The 10,078-nt window shown below is 39.5% G+C and overlaps 1 pseudogene; it reads left to right on the top strand.

The window, feature by feature from the left end:
- The first annotated feature begins 4,074 nt into the window (after nt 1-4,074).
- On the top strand, nt 4,075-7,984 carry LOC137735679 (protein NUCLEAR FUSION DEFECTIVE 4-like; annotated as a pseudogene).
- The last annotated feature ends 2,094 nt before the right edge of the window (nt 7,985-10,078 follow it).

Raw genomic sequence — 10,078 nt, 5'->3', positions numbered from 1 at the left:
GGCCCGGGCCGGATCACTTTCCAGGCCCGCTCCACCACCGTAGCACGATATTGTCCGCTTTGGGCTTACCATTCCCTCACGGTTTTGTTTTTGGGAACTCACGAGCAACTTCCCAGTGGGTCACCCATCATGGGATTGCTCTAGCCCCCTTCTCGCTTAACTTCGGAGTTCCTACGGAACCCGAAGCCAGTGAGCTCCCAAAAGGCCTCGTGCTAAGTAGGGATGAGAATATACATATAAGGATCACTTCCCTGGGCGATGTGGGATGTCACAATCCACCCCCCTTAGGGGCCCGACGTCCTCGTCGGCACACCACGTCCAGGGTTAGGCTCTGATAACAAATTGTCACATCCCGGCCCGAGGCGGATCACTTCCCGAGCCCGCTCCACCACCGTAGCACGATATTGTCCGCTTTGGGCTTACCATTCCCTCACGGTTTTGTTTTTGGGAACTCACGAGCAACTTCCCAGTGGGTCACCCATCATGGGATTGCTTTAGCCCCCTTCTCGCTTAACTTCGGAGTTCCTAAGGAACCCGAAGCCAGTGAGCTCCCAAAAGGCCTCGTGCTAGGTAAGGATGAGAATATACATTTAAAGATCACCCCCTGGGCGATGTAGGATGTCACAATCCACCCCCCTTAGGGGCCCGACGTCCTCGTCGGCACACACGCGACCAGGGTTAGGCTCTGATACCAAATGTCACATCCCGGCCCGGGACGGATCACTTCCCGGGCCCGCTCCACCACCGTAGCACGATATTGTCCGCTTTGGGCTTACCATTCCCTCACGGTTTTGTTTTTTGGGAACTCATGAGCAACCTCCCAGTGGATCACCCATCATGGGATTGCTCTAACCTCCTTCTCGCTTAACTTCGGAGTTCCCACGGAACCCGAAGTCAGTGAGCTCCCAAAAGGCCTCGCGCTAGGTAGAGATGTGAATATACATTTAAGGATCATTCCCCTGGGCGATGTGGGATGTCACAATCCACCCCCCTTAGGGGCCCGACGTCCTCGTCGGCACATTTCTGGCCAGGGATTGGCTCTGATACCAATTTATCACATCCCGGCCCGGGAAGGATCACTTCCCGGGCCCGCTCCACCACCGTAGCACGATATTGTCCGCTTTGGGCTTACCATTCCCTCACGGTTTTGTTTTTGGGAACTCACGAGCAACTTCCCAGTGGGTCACCCATCATGGGATTGCTCTAGCCCCCTTCTCGCTTAACTTCGGAGTTCCTACGGAACCCGAAGCCAGTGAGCTCCCAAAAGGTCTCGTGCTAAGTAGGGATGAGAATATACATATAAGGATCACTTCCCTGGACGATGTGGGATGTCACAGTTCTTATTGTCACACATAAATCTTTAAGGTTTAGTTGTAGCAGTGATCCCTAAAGTTTACCTCTAGTTTAATTTTAGTCCCTCAACTCTTATACTAGTTTTTCTAGTCTTCGAACTTAATAATGTGTTATACTATTGGTTATTTTCGCTAACGCCACCTATTTTTCCGTTAAATTTAGGGCTATATTAGGAACTTCATCTCACATCATTGAAAATGAGAAAGGAAAAGGACCGTAAAAATTAAAAAATAAATAAATTGTGTATGAAAATTCATAGGATTTTTTTTTTTTCGAAGTTTATTATGTGATTTGTTAGTTGCTTAAGTCTAGCCATAGTTTGATCTCCTACCAACTTTGAAATCACATTGCCTAATATTTACAAATTGTTAAAGTCCAACCATTTCCATTTTGTATTTTTATAGTTCAAAATGCACTTTGTTTTAAGTTTTAGATATTATTTATAAATTTTCATTTGTTTTTTAGCTTCTATTATTGTTTTTAATTTTTAAATTGAAGTCCCTAATATACCCCTAGATTTAACAGGAAAAAGGCGTTGGTGAAAATGATCAATGATACAACACAATGTTAAGTTCGAGGACTAAAGAAACTAATATGAGAGTTCATTGACTAAAATTAAACAAGGGGTAAAGTTCATGAACCATTAGTACAAATAAGCCAATTTTTAATTATCACATATGGCTCTATCACCTCTTTAGTGACGCACATCTCTACACTTAGTTTCATGGCTATTCGGTCGGTATATGTCACCACATAATTAGACTTGTAGAATCTTATGTGTGCCACATCAATAAATAATAGAAAATTCAACGAAATACAACTAAATCTTGCCATTTTGCTTCTTGGTATTATTCCTCCAAGTGTTCAATGCAGTGGCTCATCGGATACCACCATTTGAACTTCGAAACCGGGCTTTTCGTCTTGGATGGCAGATGCGTTAAGAGTATCATACGTTGGAGATCAAATTCTTGCATCAAAATACTTGAAAATCTTGAGTCCAACGATCCAGGTCATAAGCTTCCCTTTATAAATTCAAAAGGAAAAGGAGTAATTCAACCATAAGATCCTTATAAATCATTTTAGGGTGCGTTTGTTGCACCGGACTATCTCGGACTGGACTAACTTTAGGGACTAAGCTGGATTGGCTTAGAATAGACTAAGGTGGACTAATTTAGTAAAGCGTTTGATGTTGTATCGGACTAAAAACATGACTCATATATTATATTATTAAATTTATATTTACAATATTTTATTATTAATTTAATCTATATATATACTAATATTTTATTATTAAATTATCATTTTCCTTTCTAGAACTATCATCCTTCTTTTTACTTTGATCAAGCTCTGATTCATATTCCTCTCTCATTTTTTTTTGTCCGCCCACTGCATCCCTCCCCTCTCCCATTTCTCTGCCATTTTATCTGTGGCACTTCAAATCTTTCTCTGCCTCTTTTATTCGAAGATTTTACAAATCTCTCTCTTCCTCTTCATTGCAAATCTCTGTCTGCCTCTTCTATTCCTCTCACAAAATCCCTTGCAAATCTTAAAATCAAACCAAAGAGCAAGAACGAAAATGAAAATTTGGGAGTTGGAGGCGAGATGCATGCGTGAGTGGCTCGAAGGTGGGGAGATGGGGTTGAATCTGCTTTCGGTTTCTCAGTTTTCTGGGTTTTTGGCTTTTTGGATTTTTTGGTTTTCTGGGTTGAAATTTTGGGAGTTGGATTTGGTATTGAAAAGGGAAGGGCTGCAGATCCACGAAATGAATTTACAAAAACTCCATGAAATGGGTTTCTCAAAGAAGAGTTTCTGACCACAGATCCATGGTGGCTTCATTGGAAGAGGAGTCTTACGGGAAAAACATAGCAGTCGGGAGGGGAAAGGTAGAGAACTGACGAAGAGTGAAGCGGAAAGGGGCGAAGGAGAGCTGGTCTTAGCAATCTGCCCAATTTCGGGGGGTCTCGCTAAGACCGCCTAGTGAGGCATTTAGTCTAGACGAGTCCCCTTTAGTCTCATTAAAGATAATCCGGCTGCTAACAAACATGGTATTTCACTCACTATTAATCCTAGCCAATCCAGTGAAACTTAAGGAGGTCAAACAAACACCCCCTTAATGTATTGATGTCCATAACCAATAAAACAGAGGAGTTTAAGATCCCTAAGCAAATTTGGAAGACAGGTATTGGGTCCTTGCATGATGGTGTGAGTTCGAACCCATCAATGACTAATCTAACACCTAATCTAACAAAACATATCGTTTGACAAGATATATTGGTAAATATTCTTGTCGGGGAATTTCAACACGGTCTAAGAAAAAACTCCCCGAGCAAAAGTCAAAGACTTTTTGAGCAAAAATCATATTAAATTAACTAATAAATATCCCAGGCTCCCAGTCCCAGCAATAATATGCTTGCAAGTTTGAACTACTAACCACCTTTTACATATACTATAAACTCCTCAAAACAAGGCTCAACAAATCAATATCTTAACGCACAAGCAATTTTCACCCACCAGCACGTAACAAATATCCAAATAACCCTTTCCGTTCACAGAAATATTACTGCATTATCTGATTCTTTACATATATATACACACACATGCACATACATACATATATATATATATATATATATATATATATTGTACAAAGAGAAACTGATGCATATAAAAAGAGGGCGCCAACAAACACCACCAACATGTACAAACATAGCAGTTGCCAAATATAGTTACACCACCATAACAAAACATCAAACCAATCCAATCCAATCCTAACCCAGAACAAAACCTACCTCCAAAACCCCTTCTTTCTCCCTCAAACCCCACAAACCCATTTTGTTTTTTCTACATCTTATGCGGATTTGGTTTCTGATTCAAAGAACAATTTGAATTAGAAATCAAAGATTTCGGGGTCCGAGAAAGAATGGTTGGGCAATCGAGAAAATGGATGATACTCGTGGCGGCGACATGGATACAGGCGTTCACAGGGACGAACTTTGATTTCGCATCCTATTCTTCTGACCTGAAATCTGTGCTGGGGATTTCTCAGGTGCAGCTCAACTATCTATCGGTGGCCTCGGATATGGGGAAGGCATTGGGTTGGTGTTCTGGGGTTTCTCTCATGTATTTTCCCTTGTGGGTTGTTATGTTCATGGCTGCCTTCATGGGTTTGTTTGGTTATGGCCTCCAATGGTTTGTCATTCAAAGACTCATCTCTCTGCCTTATGTTATGGTTAGTCACTTCTCATCTTTCTTTCTTTTAATTCTTTTACCAAAATTCTGTGATTCTCGCACTTTCATTTTCTTTGTTTAAATCAAGGAAGAATCTATGGATATAAACATAAAAACGAGTTCAAGAAGAGAAAACAGGAGTGAAAATCGCTACCCTTGTTTAATATTTCATTTCTAATTTTGTTGGAGTAGGTTTTCTTTTTCTTGTTTTTCTTTTCTTGTTTAGTTGTTGTATTTTTCTTGGCAAAGTCAAGGGGAAGTTTGCCATAAAATTGGTGAACTCCTAACCTCCACGGCTCCACACAATAACTACCACAACCACAAAAGCATCAGGCTGATGTGTAAGTTAGGACTCCATCTACCACTTTTCAAAGGAAAAATCCAAAACATTTAATGTTGCATAAACTAGAAACCCTAAGCCCCCAAAAAAACTAGAAACCAGGAGATGATGACTTTTTTCCCTCTCTTTTTTGTTTTGGTTTTGTTTCAGCACAGAGAAAAAAATACCATCAAAATAAAAGTTGTAGATCATCTAGTACTTCGATTTAGTGATATTTTTCGCTACTTAAAAGTGAGATGTTCTAAATTTAATTCTCGTTAATGGCGTGTATAACACCACATTATTTTTGTTGGTGCATTATGTAGCTATGCCAAAATTTCCGTTCCTTGATAATTATATAATCGTAATTCAAAAAACGAAAATAAAAAGGTTGTGGACCTAAATATGTCAGTACTCAAAAGGACAAATTTAATGTTATAGTAAAGCTAATATTATATTAACACCAGAAACATACAAGTCAGTGACGAAGATCCAAAAATAGATAGAAAAAAGGATAATGTTAGAGTAAATCCATTTTCTTTTCCCGAGATTTATAATTTTATATCAAATATCCCCTTCGTTTATGAGGTCATGGGAGTCATCCATCTTTACCTAGACAATACTGAGCTCTGTAAAAAATGAATTTACTGTGGTAAAAAATAAAAAACAGAATAAAAAAATTACCATACACTAAATTAACCTTTCATAAATAAACTATTTGTTTTCTTGAACTTAGGTAGGTTTGTTTTTGTTTCTTTTCTAAATACCCAGTCACAAAGTATTAGTGCATGTGACGTCAGGTGCGGGAATAAACGCTCTTAACCTTCCATAGATCAACTTCTTACTCTGTTAAACTAAGGTAGGTTGGTTTGTGTTTTTTTATCATTCCAAAGAACCAATATTGATTTGAATAGTACACATGGCTTCAAATGCAAGAATAAACGCTCTTAACTACTTATGCTACAAATCTCTAGCAAGGTTTATTTCTTTGAATAAATAAGACAAAAAGCTTCAAAGAATTAAGAATAAGGACACGATACATGTTAGGCCAAGTGATCATCACTTCATAAGAACCTATTAATGAAAAAGTAGCAAAAAACAATTGAGAACAAAATAAAAACAAAGGGAAGATTGAGGATCAAAAAACAACTAACCAGATGATTAATGTTTAAGTATTTTGGCTTGGCAGGTATTCCTTCTATGCTTGTTGGCTGGATGCAGCATCTGCTGGTTCAACACAGTCTGCTATGTTCTATGCATCAGACACTTCCAAGCCAACCGGGCACTTGCGTTGTCTCTCACAGTCAGTTTCAATGGGGTAAGTGCCGCCCTCTACACCCTCACTGCCAATGCAATAAACCCGAGCGACGATACCATCTACCTCTTCCTTAATGCTCTAGTTCCTCTCTTCACATCCGGCTTAGCACTCATCCCTGTGCTCCGTCAGCCCAAAGTTCAATCACTTCCTGCTGAGGCCACTCGTCATGACTCCATGATTTTTCTTTGCCTAAACATCCTAGCTGTGGTCACAGGTCTATATCTCCTCCTCCTTAACTCACTATCCTCTGATGTGTCAAGAGCTCGGATACTCTTAGTTGGTGCGATTTGTCTCCTAATCCTACCTCTGTGTCTGCCTGGCACGGCATACGCGCGTGAGTGGGCTCGTAGGAACTTCCCCTCGAGCCTCCGTTCTGAAAACTCGTCAACCTTCAATCTGGTTGACACTGATGATTTTGAGCTTCATAAGGAACTCATTGATGTAAGTGAAAATGCTAATGCCACGAAGGCCACAAATGCCACAAATTCCACGAACTCCAATTCGTATGGGCTGGTAGACAAGGAACGCTTTTTTGGGTGTTTAGCGTGTTTTGGGAAGGTGATGGAAAAAGATAGGTTGACTGTGCTAGGTGAAGAGCACTCAGCTAGGCTGCTTGTACGTCGGTGGGATTTTTGGCTATACTATGCTGCATACTTTTGTGGGGGAACTATTGGGTTGGTCTACAGCAACAATCTTGGCCAGATTTCACAATCACTTGGATACAGTTCCCTGACTAGTTCTCTTGTCACACTATATTCTTCATGCTCCTTCTTCGGCCGTTTGCTCTCAGCTGCACCAGATTTCCTGCGCGAGTATGTATCTAAAAAACTAATGCTTTTATCAATTGGAGAATGAGAAAAAAACCAGATGCATTAAAAACTAACCTGCGTCTTGCTAATGCAGCAAGGTTTATTTTGCTAGGACTGGATGGCTACTAGTTGCTCTGATGCCAACACCAATTGCCTTCATTCTGCTTGCCACATCAGGCAGTGAGGCAATGCTGCGTGCTGGAACAGGCTTGATTGGGATAAGCTCCGGCTTTGTGTTCTCCGCAGCTGTGTCTGTTACATCAGAGCTTTTCGGTCCAAACAGTGCTGGCGTAAACCACAACATCCTCATCACCAATATCTCAATTGGCTCACTCCTATACGGCCTTCTTGCAGCTTTGGTGTATGATTCCAATGATGGAAGCTCAACAACCCCGGTGAGCTTGTTAAAGGAAGCAACATTGTGCATGGGAAGCTCATGCTATAGGCAGACATTCATATGGTGGGGCTGTATTTCAATAGTAGGGTTAGCTTCAAGCTTATTACTATTCCTACGAACAAGGACTGCTTATAATCGGTTTGAGAGGAACAGGACTAAGACGCAAGTCACACAATCCTCCTTACAAACCTCCTCTTAGCTTCAAATTCGCCTGTTTTTATAAATTGTAAGTTCAGGAAAAGCTCATAGATGCGTGGCATTTCATATCATGTTAACTTCGGGAAGAGCTCAAAGATATGTAGGATTTCAAAGAGAGTCCAAGATATGAAAACATAGATGTAAGCAATGAGTATATGCTTGTTACTCAGACTGGGAAGATAAAGAGATTACCTGTAACATAGTAGAAGGTAAGATGTCAGGAAGAATGTTAGAAATTTTTGTAGATGGGTTCTAACCATCTTTCAGCCTTCTGTTTTTGTTGTGTCCTTTTTATCTTTATGTATTCTTTCACACATGCTTCAAAGTTCAAATTACAGAAGCATATAAACAACAAAAACATAACTGTAAGAACCGGGTTATTTTTGTCCAGGTCGAATTCATCTATCCTAATCCCAAGTTCCTAATCATTTTTCCTATACCCTCATCGCTTGAGCTAGCCCCAAACATTATAAACTGGTTTTATGCCATAAACTACCGCAATTTACAGGAGTTCAACTACTGTTCAACAGATTGAGATTTTCTTTTTCTTTTTGACATCCTACTCAATATATTTAACCAAGGTTTGAAAGCCTAAACATTCTTGTCTACTGTTGGCTGGAGAAGCAATCAAATAGCTAATCAGCGGTAATAGCTCTTTCTTTTTTTCCCAGCAACTGCTCAACTTCTGAGAGAAAAAAGAAATGAAAAAATAGAATGAAAAGATACAATCTTAAATCAAATGACGGAACTGCAGAGTCTCCTAAATTATTAAACATAAGTAAGGACTAAACAAAGACAACTTAGAGATTTAATAAATCGTTGTCATCCTCTTTCAGTTGTGTCAGATTCAAGAATCCCTTAGGGACAACGTAGTCCTTCAAGCCAAGAATTGTGATAGGAACGGTATGAACTTGTTAAAGTGGACAGTTATCAAAACCTACTTTACTAAATAACATTCTTTCAAACGTATCCAAATGTGCATAAAATAGATTCTTGTATATAAAATATTATGTCAGATTACACCATAACGCCTAGACTGGAACAACATAAGGGACTCAATAGCATACAGATCTAGCATCCTTAACAGGATCTGCTGGAGTTCCACAAATTCAAATTATATTAGCTCCTGACAATAATGTACTCGGGAAACTGAGAGCATTGATGAAAGGGGCAGGGAATATAGAACATGCTAATCAATAATAATTGGTGCATATACAGTATCACCCTTGAGATTGCCTAGAAGTTCAGATGGGATGTCACCTCTGAGAATTTGGACTCTGAACCTTCAAATTGTTGTCATTGACAAATTCTCTCCAGTTACTATCGAACTTTCTCTGAATGGATCCACCAGTATATGTCATCTCCCAGTTTTTGCCCCCAAACGTGAGAACCGTAGGAATTGAACAGGAAGGTAGTGTTGGTTGAAATTTGGCCGGGATCACCTATTCCAACAAATTAGCATACGAGTACTGCACACTTTTATGGATTTAAAGCATTATTGATGTAAAAACAGAAAGAAAAAAAAGTTTCAGCAGCAACCAAATTATCTTTAATTGCACTGGTTAAACAAATTGTTACTCCATGGCAATGGCCTATTGACAATAATATTAATGTGGACCGTATCAACAGTTAAGAAGTTGACATAGTCGGATATCTCACCACCTTTTAATCATGGGAAGATAAGATACTTACCATTTGATAAGAGGGCTTGACATTTGCTTTTGGTGATAATGACTTCAAAAAAGGGTTTCTTCGAGAGTGGCCAAAACTCATCCCCTTGCAATTCAATCATGGGATTGATGTGGGTTGGTGACGTTGGTCTCCCATTTGAGGATCTTCTACTTTAGCAACTGGAACTTAACAAAAAGGAACTTATGAACGAAACAGATCACGCTCTTAATGAAAAGATACCTAACAGCGCAAAACACAAGAAAACATCTTGCGCTGAAAACTAAGTCAGAAATTTTGAAGGTTATGGCAAGTTGCTAACAGCTTCAAAAATAACTTCACAAAACATGCATTGGCGCAAGAAACAAAATTCTATTGCAAAGGATGAGCAAAAGGAGAACTTTTTTACCTAGTAGGTAAAATAAAACTGCTTAGAAGTATCCGAAAGGGTGAAAGTGAAACACAAGTAAACCAGTTACAAAACATACGATGAACTAACGAGACATATAAAAAATTTGCCAATAGACTAATAACTTCAGGATTATAAGAAAAAGTATTCCGAACAGCGAGTGGCCAAACTAGAATATATACGTGTTTACAAAGACAGTATTTTTATAATATTATTGTCAACCAACTTCTGCAACTGAAGCCCCCAAATCCCAGGGGTGTGGAACGGAAGTAAATTGTATGGAATGTTGGCCATGAATCACCAGAGTCATCTAAAGCTTGTCTGTAAACTCCAAAAACATGAGGAGAATAGATTGAAAATATTCAGACTGACCAGTGAC

This window comes from Pyrus communis, chromosome 5 (genome assembly GCF_963583255.1).
Source record: "Pyrus communis chromosome 5, drPyrComm1.1, whole genome shotgun sequence".
NCBI lineage: Eukaryota > Viridiplantae > Streptophyta > Magnoliopsida > Rosales > Rosaceae > Pyrus > Pyrus communis.
This window is presented reverse-complemented; position numbering and strand designations above follow the sequence as displayed.